Below are 13,462 nucleotides of genomic sequence, written 5' to 3'. Positions count from 1 at the left end.
AAATAAACTTGAGGGGACAGGTGAAGTGGAAGGCCGAATGTATCCCTGTCCCAGAGATTCGGAGACATATGCTTTCATAGCCGCCGTCTCCTCCTGTGACAAAGGATACACGTGACTCCTGGTTAGTGCTGCGTCTACCAGGGGATTTATCTCACAATCTCCCAGTCGATGGGGTGGTAATTGAGTCGCCTTCTTTTTACAGAAGGCGAGAGCCAAATCGGCATATTCAGGGGGGATGTGCATGGTGGAGACCTGGTTTGGACTCTCCACCGTAGTTGCACTTATGGAAACACCTACACACCTCCCTGGGCACTGACGTGACCATCCCTTGAGAGCCCCCTGTTTCCACGAAATAGTGGGGTCATGATTGGCCAACCAGGGACGCCCCAACACCACAGGAAACGCAGGAGAATCGATCAGAAAGAGACTAATTCTCTCCTTATGATCCCCCTGCGTTATCATACATAGTGGATCTGTGACCTCCCTGATCAGCCCCGACCCTAAAGGACGACTATCTAAGGCATGTACAGGGATGTCAGGATTTGGCCATGTACATCTGTCAGGATTTGTCCAGGGTTATTCCGGTTTTTGGTCACTAGATGCCCCCATTGTGCCTTTTGACCTTTTGTTTTCCCTTGATCCCCATTATTATTTGCACCTGTGCCTCGTTTCCCCTGATTGTATTTGAACCCTTTGTTCTCCTCTGTTCTTTGCTCTGTGTTTGTTTGTTAGCACCCAGCCCCAGTACTCTGAGAACTCTTGTTGATCCCGGTGGACTCTCTTGTGGAATTTTGTTTTTTTGTTCTTGTTTGTTTGTTTTTTGAGTATCTTTTGAGGCTTTTTGTGCTTTACCTTCCACCTTGTGGATTTACCTTTTTTGTCTTGGAGGATTACCTTTGTTCTTGTAGGATTCCTTTTGAGGTTGTGGAGTTACATGTTTTCCTGAAGAACTTCACTTTTTACTTCATTAAATACACCGTCTCAAGTACTGCTGTGTCTGCCTCATCTTCTGGGTTCTGCCGACTATTCGTGGCTCAGTTGGTTAAGTGACTGTTTCTCACTCCGGAGACCCGGGTTCGTAACCGGGTCCTGACAGAAACACAGAGCCAAAAATGAACCCAGAGGCAGCCAGTTCCCAGGACCTTGTTGCCATGCTGTCCCACCACCAGGAGACTGTCCAACGCCACGAAGCCGCCCTGGTTCAGCAAGAGGCCTTAATGGCTAGACATTCTCATCTTCTGTCGGAGATGCTGACTTCCATAAAGTAGATATCTGATCGACTTACCCCGGCAACAGTTCCCGTCCCAGTACCTCAGATTCACGTACCCATGGCAGTTAACCCTCTGGCTGAACCTCGTCTTCCACCTCCCCAATGGTTCTCAGGTGATCCAAGTGCTTGTAAAGGGTTTCTCACCCAATGTTCTCTCTCCTTCGAGCTGCAACCCTCGTCGTTCCCCACCGACCGGTCTAAGATCGCATATATCATCACCCTGCTGTCGGAAAAAGCCCTGGCCTGGGCTACTGCTGTGTGGGATGCCCATAGTTCCTGCTGTGCCAGCTACTCTGCCTTTGCTGAGGAATTCAAACGAGTGTTTCAAGGCCCAAGCAGTGGTCCTGACTCAGCCAAACAGCTCCTGACTCTCCACAAAGGTCGGCGCAGCGTGACGGACTATGCCATCCAGTTCCGCACGGTGGCAGCAGCGAGTGGCTGGAACAACGAGGCGCTCACAGTGTGCTTTCTGAAAGGCCTTTCCGACACTATCCAAGATGAACTGGCCACTCGGGAACCACCAGACAATCTCGAGTCCCTGATCAAGTTGGCCTCACGCATTGACCAGCGTCTGAGAGAGAGAGAACTCAACCGTAGACCTCTAGCCCCTATCAGTCCCAGTTCTGAGTCCCCACCTTTATCCTCGCTGGCTCCACCGGAACCCATGCAGATTGGACGCATCTCCCAGGCTGAGAGAGACCGCCGGATGAGGGAGCGACGCTGTCTATATTGCGGCAAACCGGGCCATTTCCGTTCCACGTGTCCCGGGCTCCAGGGAAACGCTCTGTCCCGTACAGACCGGGGGGAACTGTAACGGGAAACATAACCTCCTCCCATCCGTCCAACTCCCGTCTGCTCATTCCAGTCACCCTTTCCTGGGACAACCACAAGCTTCACCTTCAAGCCTTGGTAGACTCTGGAGCCGCAGGTAACTTCATGGATGGTGTCTGGGCGAAGGAGAATGGCGTTCCCTCTGAACCTCTAAGTGACCCCATGAGGGTTACTACATTGGATGGAAGCCCTTTGGGATCTGGACTTGTCACTCATGTCACTACCTCCTTGCGACTTTCAGTTTCACAACACCAGGAATTGATGAACTTTCATTTGATCTCCTGTTCCGAGTTCCCTCTCGTCCTTGGATACCCCTGGCTTCACCGCCATAACCTGCTACTAACTGCTACTCCTACTGCTCTCTCTTCGTCCGCCCACGTGTTCTCGCACACCCCGAGAGCTTCTGGTCAGCGGGGTGGTGGCATAGGGATCCTTATCTCTCCCATGTGGTCATTCTCTCTTTCTCCCCTTACCCATCTGTCTATCGCCTCCTTTGAATTTCATGCTGTCACAGTTACCAGCCCTTTCAAGCTTAACATCCTTATCATTTATCGCCCTCCAGGTCCCCTCGGAGAGTTCATCAATGAGCTTGATGCCTTGATAAGCTCCTTTCCTGAGGACGGCTCACCTCTCACAGTTCTGGGCGACTTTAACCTCCCCACGTCTACCTTTGACTCATTCCTCTCTGCCTCCTTCTTTCCACTCCTCTCCTCTTTTGACCTCACCCTCTCACCTTCCCCCTACTCACAAGGCAGGCAATACGCTCGACCTCATCTTTACTAGATGCTGTTCTTCCACTAACCTCATTGCAACTCCCCTCCAAGTCTCCGACCACTACCTTGTATCCTTTTCCCTCTCGCTCTCATCCAACACTTCCCACACTGCCCCTACTCGGATGGTATCGCGCCGTCCCAACCTTCGCTCTCTCTCCCCCCGCTACTCTCTCCTCTTCCATCCTATCATCTCTTCCCTCTGCTCAAACCTTCTCCAACCTATCTCCTGATTCTGCCTCCTCAACCCTCCTCTCCTCCCTTTCTGCATCCTTTGACTCTCTATGTCCCCTATCTTCCAGGCCGGCTCGGTCCTCCCCTCCCGCTCCGTGGCTTGACGACTCAATGCGAGCTCACAGAACAGGGCTCCGGAAGGCCGAGCGGAAATGGAGGAAAACTCGCCTCCCTGCGGACCTGGCATCCTTTCACTCCCTCCTCTCTACATTTTCCTCCTCTGTCTCTGCTGCTAAAGCCACTTTCTACCACTCTAAATTCCAAGCATCTGCCTCTAACCCTAGGAAGCTCTTTGCCACATTCTCCTCCCTCCTGAATCCTCCTCCCCCTCCCCCTCCTCCCTCTCTGCAGATGACTTCGTCAACCATTTTGAAAAGAAGATCGACGACATCCGATCCTCGTTTGCTAAGTCAAACAACACCGCTGGTTCTGCTCACACTGCCCTACCCTGTGCTCTGACCTCTTTCTCCCCTCTCTCTCCAGATGAAATCTCGCGTCTTGTGACGGCCGGCCGCCCAACAACCTGCCCGCTCGACCCTATCCCCTCCTCTCTTCTCCAGACCATTTCCGGAGACCTTCTCCCTTACCTCACCTCGCTCATCAACTTATCCCTGACCGCTGGCTACGTCCCTTCCGTCTTCAAGAGAGCGAGAGTTGCACCCCTTCTGAAAAAACCTACACTCGATCCCTCCGATGTCAACAACTACAGACCAGTATCCCTTCTTTCTTTTCTCTCCAAAACTCTTGAACGTGCCGTCCTTGGTCAGCTCTCCCGCTATCTCTCTCAGAATGACCTTCTTGATCCAAATCAGTCAGGTTTCAAGACTAGTCATTCAACTGAGACTGCTCTTCTCTGTATCACGGAGGCGCTCCGCACCGCTAAAGCTAACTCTCTCTCCTCTGCTCTCATCCTTCTAGACCTATCGGCTGCCTTCGATACTGTGAACCATCAGATCCTCCTCTCCACCCTCTCCGAGTTGGGCATCTCCGGCGCGGCCCACGCTTGGATTGCGTCCTACCTGACAGGTCGCTCCTACCAGGTGGCGTGGCGAGAATCTGTCTCCTCACCACGCGCTCTCACCACTGGTGTCCCCCAGGGCTCTGTTCTAGGCCCTCTCCTATTCTCGCTATACACCAAGTCACTTGGCTCTGTCATAACCTCACATGGTCTCTCCTATCATTGCTATGCAGACGACACACAATTAATCTTCTCCTTTCCCCCTTCTGATGACCAGGTGGCGAATCGCATCTCTGCATGTCTGGCAGACATATCAGTGTGGATGACGGATCACCACCTCAAGCTGAACTTCGGCAAGACGGAGCTGCTCTTCCTCCCGGGAAGGACTGCCCGTTCCATGATCTCGCCATCACGGTTGACAACTCCATTGTGTCCTCCTCCCAGAGCGCTAAGAACCTTGGCGTGATCCTGGACAACAAACTGTCGTTCTCAACTAACATCAAGGCGGTGGCCCGTTCCTGTAGGTTCATGCTCTACAACATCCGCAGAGTACGACCCTGCCTCACACAGGAAGCGGCGCAGGTCCTAATCCAGGCACTTGTCATCTCCCGTCTGGATTACTGCAACTCGCTGTTGGCTGGGCTCCCTGCCTGTGCCATTAAAACCCTTACAACTCATCCAGAACGCCGCAGCCCGTCTAGTGTTCAACCTTCCCAAGTTCTCTCACGTCACCCCGCTCCTCCGCTCTCTCCACTGGCTTCCAGTTGAAGCTCGCATCCGCTACAAGACCATGGTGCTTGCCTACGGAGCTGTGAGGGGAACGGCACCTCAGTACCTCCAGGCTCTGATCAGGCCCTACACCCAAATAAGGGCACTGCGTTCATCCACCTCTGGCCTGCTCGCCTCCCTACCACTGAGGAAGTACAGTTCCCGCTCAGCTCAGTCAAAACTGTTCGCTGCTCTGGCTCCCCAATGGTGGAACAAACTCCCTCACGACGCCAGGACAGCGGAGTCAATCACCACCTTCCGGAGACACCTGAAACCCCACCTCTTTAAGGAATACCTAGGATAGGATAAAGTAATCCTTCTCACCCCCCTTAAAATATTTAGATGCACTATTGTAAAGTGGTTGTTCCACTGGATGTCATAAGGTGAATGCACCAATTTGTAAGTCGCTCTGGATAAGAGCGTCTGCTAAATGACTTAAATGTAAATGTAATAACCCTCACATCGACTGGTCTGTGGGCACTATCAAGCAGTGGGGTCCTACGTGCCAAGCTACTTGTATTTTCCTGAATTCCGCGAGTTCTACTCCCGAGTCTTTAGAATCCATCGACCTGACCCGAGTTCCCGAGTGTTACTATGACCTCAAACTGGTATTTAGCAAACAGAGGGCCACCATGCTACCACCCCATAGACCTTATGATTGCCCCATCGAACTGTTTCCGGGCACTTGCCCTCCCAGGGGTCGGATCTTTTCCCTATCTCCACCCGAACGAGCTGCTATGGATATCTACATCAAGGACGCTCTGGAAGCAGGCCTCATGCGTCCATCCACCTCCCCCGGCGGGAGCAGGGTTTTTCTTTGTGGCCAAGAAAGACGGTGGATTACGTCCTTGCTTCGACTACCGGGGACTCAATGCCATAACCGTCCGTAACCGTTACCCGCTACCCCTTATGGCCACAGCCTTCGAGCTGCTCCAGGAAGCAGTTGTTTTCACTAAGCTTGACCTGCGGAACGCATACCATCTTGTGCGGATCAGACCTGGTGACGAGTGGAAGACCGCTTTCAACACGCCTACTGGTCACTATGAATACTTGGTGATGCCCTTCGGCCTGACCAACGCCCCAGCGGTGTTCCAAGCACTCATAAACGATGTGCTTAGGGATATGCTTAACATATTTGTGTTCGTTTACTTGGATGACATCCTCATCTTTTCGAGCTCTCTTCAAGAACACACTAAGCATGTCAGACAAGTACTTAAACGCCTCCTAGACAGCCATCTGTACGTTAAGCCGGAAAAATGTGAATTCCATTCATCCCGAGTACAATTCCTGGGATTTGTAGTGGAACCCGGTCGAGTCCAAATGGACCCCAGGAAGGTAGGGGCGGTAGCGGATTGGCCCACCCCCAAATCCGTTAAGGAAGTTCAGCGTTTCCTGGGCTTCACTAACTTTGACCGCAAGTTCATCAAGAACTTCAGCTTGGTGGCAGCCCCTCTCTCAGCTTTAACCAAGGGTGGCAATGCAAGGTTTTTGTGGGGAAGAGAAGCTGAGACGGCCTTCCAAGAACTCAAAAAGGCGCGTCCTCTCTGCTCCCATCCTGATACTACCGACTACGGATGAACCGTTTGTGGTGGAGGTAGACGCCTTAGAGGTTGGTGTTGGAGCTGTCCTGTCTCAGAGGGGTGAAGACAAGAAGCTTCATCCGTGCGCTTTCTTCTCACACCGGCTTACCCTGGCTGAGAGGAACTACGATGTGGGGGATCGTGAACTCCTAGCGGTTAAGATGGCATTGAAGGAATGGAGACACTGGCTCGAGGGGGCTTCTCACCCGTTTCAAGTGCTTACGGACCACAAAAATCTGGAGTATATCCAGCAGGCGAAGCGGTTGAACTCTAGACAAGCTAGATGGTCTCTTTTCTTCAATCGATTCCAGTTTATCCTCACCTATCGGCCCGGGTCGAAGAATCTCAAACCGGATGCCCTGTCCCGAGTCTACGCTCCTGCCATTCGAGATGACACGGACATGCCTGTCCTTCCTGCTGCTAAGATCGTGGCTCCGATCTCGTGGCAAGTTGAGGATACCGTGAGACGAGCTCAAGCTATTGAACCGGACCCGAAAGGAGGTCCTGCCAATCGTTTGTTTGTCCCCAAGGCAGTGAGGACTCAGGTCCTTCTGTAGGGGCACTCCTCTCGCCTCACCTGTCACCCGGGTGTAGGTCGCACCTTGGAGTTCATCCAGCGTAAGTTCTGGTGGCCTACCATAAGAGAAGACGTTGCCACTTTCGTCAATGCCTGCCCCGTGTGCTGCCAGGGCAAATCTTCTCACCTCCGCCCGCAAGGACTCCTTCACCCTTTACCTGTTCCACACAGACCCTGGTCCCATATCTCGTTGGACTTCATTACTGGCCTTCCTCCATCCCATGGCAATACTACTATCCTAGTCATTATCGACAGGTTTTCAAAGGCGGCCAGGTTTGTCCCTCTGACTAAGATACCTTCTGCCAAGGAAACGGCTGAGTTGGTAATTAATCATGTGTTCCGAGTCTTCGGCATTCCTCAAGATATGGTTTCTGACAGAGGTCCCCAGTTCGCCTCTAGGTTTTGGAAGGCCTTCTGCCAACTCATGGGGGCTTCTGCCAGTCTATCTTCAGGGTACCATCCGGAGTCCAACGGCCAAACTGAGAGGATGAATCAAGAGCTGGAAACCACCCTCCGATGTATGACTCGTAACAACCCGTCCACATGGTCGTCCTTCATTGTTTGGGCCGAATACGCGCACAACACCTTGCGCTCCTCCTCCACTGGTATGTCCCCGCACGAGTGTCAGTTTGGCTATGCCCCTCCATTGTTCCCGGACCAGGAGGCAGAAGTCAGAGTGCCTTCAGCCTTGAAGTTCGTCAGACGCTGTCGGCTTATGTGGAGGAAGACCCGTCTTAATCTTATGCGTTCCTCACAGAGGTACCAACAACAAGCCAACAGACGTCGCCGTTCCGGGCCTACCCTGCGCCCCGGCCAGAGAGTCTGGCTCTCCACAAAAGACTTACCACTACGGGTGGAGACTCGCAAGCTGTCCCAAAAATACATCGGTCCCTTTAAGGTTGCCAGGAGAGTTAACCCAGTTTCTTATCGCCTACACTTAACCAGATCCCTTAAGATTAATCCCACATTTCACATTTCCTTATTAAAACCTGTTGTTTTTTCTCCCCTTGTCCCGGCAGACAGACCTCTCCATTTGCCTCGTATCATTGGAGGCCAGCCGGCTAATACCGTCCATCGGATACTGGATTCCCGCCGGGTGCAGCGGTCCTGGCAGTATCTGGTGGACTGGGAAGGCTACGGTCCCGAGGAGCGCTCCTGGGTTCCTGCCAAAGACATACTGGACCCTGACCTCATTCGTCAGTTCAGGGCCCTCCACCCTGAGAGAGCTGGTAGGAACGTCAGGAGCCGTTCCTAAGGGGGGGATTCTGTCAGGATTTGGCCAGGGTTGTTCCGGTTTTTGGTCACTAGATGCCCCCATTGTGCCTTTTGACCTTTTGTTTTCCCTTGATCCCCATTATTATTTGCACCTGTTGCACCTGTTTCCCCTGATTGTATTTAAACCCTTTGTTTTCCTCACTTCTTTGCTCTGTGTTTGTATGTTAGCACCCAGCCCTAGTACTCTGTGAACTCTTGTTGATCCCGGTGGACTCTCTTGTGGAATTCTGTTTTTTGTTCTTGTTTGTTTGTTTTTGAGTATCTTTTGAGGCTTTTTGTGCTTTACCTTCCACCTTGTGGATTTACCTTTTTTGTCTTGGAGGATTACATTTGTTCTTGTGGAATTCCTTTTGAGGGTGTGGAGTTACATGTTTTCCTGAAGAACTTCCCTTTTTACTTCATTAAATACACCGTCTCAAGTACTGCTGTGTCTGCCTCATCTTCTGGGTTCTGCCGACTATTCGTGGCTCAGTTGGTTAAGTGACTGTTTCTCACTCCGGAGACAACATCAACAGGAACAATAGGGATCCCTAATTTAATTGCAAATGAGCGATCAATAAAGTTCCCAGCTGCACTTGAATCTACTAGCGCCTTATGCTGGGAATGCGAGGAAAACTCAGGAAATCTATACATACACACATGTGCGAGTAGTCGGGTGCCTACTCACCTGGGATGATCCACCAGTGCCCTGCCTGCTGCCTTGACTCCCTGGAGAACCTCCCCAGCACCTACCAGCAGTGTGTAGACCAAACCTGTAGTGGTTGATCAGGGCCCACTCATTCCATCCAGTGGCCAGAGTTCGAAAGTCCAGAGTGAAGTCTTGTGCGCTCCTCATCCCCTGTCTGAGATGATACAAACGTTCCCCCGCTGCTCTCCCTTCAGGTGGATGATCGAAAACAGCTCGGAAGTGCCGTGTAAAATCCTCATAATGGTCCAAAGTCGGTCCTTCCCTTCCCCAGACTGCGTTGGCCCATTCGACAGGAGATTCGACCAGTCAGACATGAGATGAGGGTGTTTACACTCTCGCTTGCCGAAGGAGCTGGGTGAACGGTTGCCAGGTTGCCTGGTAGAGCCCCAGCTGGAGTAGGAACCCCTGGCACCCGGCAGCCATTCCATCGTATACCCTCGGGAGCGCAGGCCGAATCCCACTGGATCCAGATGAAGGAGGGGTGGACAGCTGTGTGGGTTGTTGTGGGAGCTGTGGTGATGATGATGGGGTTGCTGGACAACCCCCTCTCTCCCATCGCTCCATGGTTTGCAGCATGCGATCCATGGCTGTGTCGAGACTTTGCAACATATTCGCGTGCTGCTGGACGCGCTCCTCCATAGGTAGAGGAGGGCTGTGTGCACATGCTGACTCCATTGAAGGTGCGTGTTTCTGTCAGAGTCTAAGTGATGTGGGTAAGGCGGAGTCAAGCGCAGGACACAGAGATGAGTAATAATAGTAACTTTACTCAAAAATAATCTTCCAACAAGGAGAATGAAAATCCAGAATCACGAGACAACTGACAACAATAAACACGCACAAAACCATGATGGCTCCAGAGGATTAAATAGGGAAATCATTCAAACGTAATGGGAACCAGGTGTGTACAATACAGACAAAACAACTTCGGCGGAAGTCGTGACAGCTACCAAATACTAATTGAGTGTATGTAAACTTCTGACCCACCGGGAATGTGATGAAAGAAATTAAAGCTGAAATAAATCATTCTGTCTACATTTATTCTGACATTTAGCATTCTTAAAATAAAGTGGTGTTCCTAAATGACATAAGAGAGGGAATTGTGAAAAACTGAGTTGAAATATTTTTGACTAAGGTGTATGTAAACTGCCGACTGTAATTGCCAAAAACTTCAGTGCAAAAGCCAGTGTTGTTGTTTTTAGGATTTTATTTGTGGTAAAAAAACATAACATAACTAGATAGACATGTTGATGGACCTTTTTAAAATGGCCCTTTTTCTGATGGACCTTTTAAAACTGCCCTTTTTCAAATTGCTTTTGACTAAGAAATCGGTTTGAAGAAAATCTGTGCGGCCATTCGTTGCCTTTTGAAATGCCAATGCCCACCCCTGTATTAGGCCATGGGTTTAGCGTTAGCTCATGTCGACAAATGCATTTAAGAGAGTTAAGACTGATAGGGAAATAATTCCTGTTTCAACCTCATTTTAGATTTGGTTCATTAAGAAATGCTAGCGGTCATGACTGAATTCAAACGTAAGTTTGGTTCGGAGTATGGTTTGATGTGGGTGTTGCTTTTGTTATTATTTTCCAATTAGCTACAAGTTTGCCAGGTGTGCGACCTTGCAAACTTGGTTTGACTTTGGATAGCCTAGCTCTGGGGATAGTTACGGACAGTCAATAAATAACAAATTGTAAATGGAACAATATTTTCATGTTGCGTATCTCTTAGTTGTCTCATTCAATTCTTTAAATGTTTGTAAATGAATTTCTACAGTTTACAGTTTGAGGTTTTTAAGTCATTTTAAGTCACAATTTTGTTATATTGTCCCATGTACATTGTGTAATTTACTAATGGTCCCTAATTATCCTCATAGGGATATCGAATATCAAACCAAATTGACCATGGGCATTACGATCGGGTCACGTGTAACTGCGCTCCGAATTGATGTTTACTGAGGTGCTGCCAGCTGTGGGCACGTGGGCTGGATTAAATCAACCAGACACATAGAAAGCTCTTATGGTACCCTTCATTCCATTACATACCATTTTTTCCTATCGTCTCGCCAATCTCCAATTTAGACGATAATTTATAACCAAATCTTATTTACACTTTGTAGTCAATTTCGACATTAATAAATGTTTCTGTATCATCTCGATCCCACATAGGCTATTTTCAAAAGGAGCAGTTGCCTCTTAGGGGCAGTCACTCTTTAACTACAGGTCACACTTAATGTAGCTGAGTCCGGTCGATAAGACACAGCGACAACCCCTAAAACCTGTGTAATCCAGTCGCTAAAGCTGCTAAACGCAGTTAATACTAACAACATTACCTGGGCAAATCCCTCTCCAAAAGAGAGAACTGGGCTGTGCTATGTTGCACAGTGAGTAGAGATTGCAGATGCTCGATAAAGGTGGGGCACAGGTTCTGTTATCGAGTCAGCCTCGATGAGAAATGACAGTCTGCACAGGACACTCAGGGTGCATTGGCACCGGGTCATAATATCTCTCAGTCTCTCCATCTCTCACTCTCTAGCCTTGGCACTGAGACTGGTGTTCTACTGACAACAGGAAAGGCGGTGGGGAACGGTATATCCCATTTCATTAGCCGACACCCTTTATTGCAAAGAGGAGAAATATACAGCCAGCACTAGCTACAGTGGATGGTGAACAAAGAGACCCTGCTGCAATTGAAATGCCGGAGAAAATGCATGCATGCACACTCACACCGACAGACACTCTGTTACATACACCACACGCACACACACTTATTAATCTGTAAACACACAACCACACACATTTATCTGTACCTAATCAATGACATACATGAGCCTTCCCGTTTGAGGGTTCAGGATTTCCACCTCCATGCATCCCATTTTGTTTCCCGGTCGAGGTGCAGCCCTTGGGGGGCCTCCACCATTAGCCACAACCTGTGGGATTCTACGAAAGGTCCTGTTTGAATCCTGTGGTGCAGGGGGCATCTTCTGACTAGGATATTGATCCCTTTTATACACAGAAATAATCAAAAAGGGTATGTACCCCTTTAGCTGTCTTGCCCACTTATTGTGGATGTGTCTATACGGACACTGTATGGGCTTGAAAAATAAAAGTAATCCTCATAACTAGCTTTGTGGCCCAAACTGTCTCAGGGGACACAAAGTGACATAATCTCAGAGGCCTACACAGAGAGAAATGTCTGTCTAATCAGTGGCTATATTTAATCCTGTCTGGTGGAACATCTGTTTTTTTATTTTCCAAGCCTCAGTGCTTCATCTTGCTACAAGAGAAACATGCATGTCTGGTTATCTTGTTTGGCTGTTGAGGGCTTGGAATGTTGGCAGCAAGGGCTACATGTTGGTGAGGGAGAGTTTCAAAATGCCTAACCCCTGTCATGACGTTGACCTGTGGGGTAGGTTTATGACAGTCATAAATACCTCTTCCCCCTTTTTACTCTCTCTACCCTACTGAGGTTACATTTGCAAAACCTTTGGTTAACATAGAGATTCTGGGAACATCAGTAGGTGGGGGGAAATGAACTATATTCTGGTAATCCGAACAATTGAACATATGCGGTGGTACTTAATGAATATGTCAGTTCAGATGACATAAACTCTACAGTGGAAAGTCTACACATCAGAGTTATCGGATTCAAATGGAATTGTTGTTCAATTTAAATGTTTAAATATGAAATTATTTGTGATGGGATGAAATATGATTTTAGCTTCTAAAATGAGGGATTTAGATTTTCATAAAATAGGGCTGCTGTGAAGGGACATGGGCTATAAAACTTTTCAAACACGCCCTCCTCTCCCTTCCTATATAAGCCCTTGACGACAATAGAACTTCCTGTTCCGGGGATGTAGGATGACGGTCCTATGTCAGAATGGTTCAGATAATAACTACAGAACGAAGCCAACATCAGCGTGAGCTTTGGTTGCGAATGGTATGAACTTTGAACTCTTATTCGCTACAGAAGTGATACCTCCTAGCCATTGAGTTATTAACCACAGCTGCAAACACAGGTTAGGAAGGAACAGACAGAGTATCCCGTCTACCACACAACGACGTTACTACAACATATCCAATTGACCACCAGAGACATTCTTCAAAGGACTCGGTTTGGCAACACGGCCTTCCATCTACCACCAACCTACTGAAGCGCAGCTCAGAGTAAATATTTATTGCATTTTACTTTTCCAAATGGGCGGTAATTTAGAATGCATAAGATCTGTATTTACAATAGCCCAGTTTCTTCCCGTTGTTCCTCAGTCTTCCTGCTCCTTCACTCAACCCAGCCCCTTTTCTTTTGTGTAACAATATCTGTTCCGCCCGCTAGGGACATTTTCCTTTATGACGTAATTTGTAATCAAGTTATGATTTAAATATGTGCACTTGTAATTCTGTGTGATTAGTTCGGTATTTAGTAAATAAATAATGAATCCCAATTTTGTATTGCTGATTCGAATTGTTAGCCAGGGTTCGTGCAGATAACTAAGAATTTACAACTTTCAGATGAGA

Source organism: Oncorhynchus gorbuscha, linkage group LG21 (assembly GCF_021184085.1).
Source record: "Oncorhynchus gorbuscha isolate QuinsamMale2020 ecotype Even-year linkage group LG21, OgorEven_v1.0, whole genome shotgun sequence".
NCBI classification, from domain to species: Eukaryota; Metazoa; Chordata; class Actinopteri; order Salmoniformes; family Salmonidae; genus Oncorhynchus; species Oncorhynchus gorbuscha.
This window is presented reverse-complemented; position numbering follows the sequence as displayed.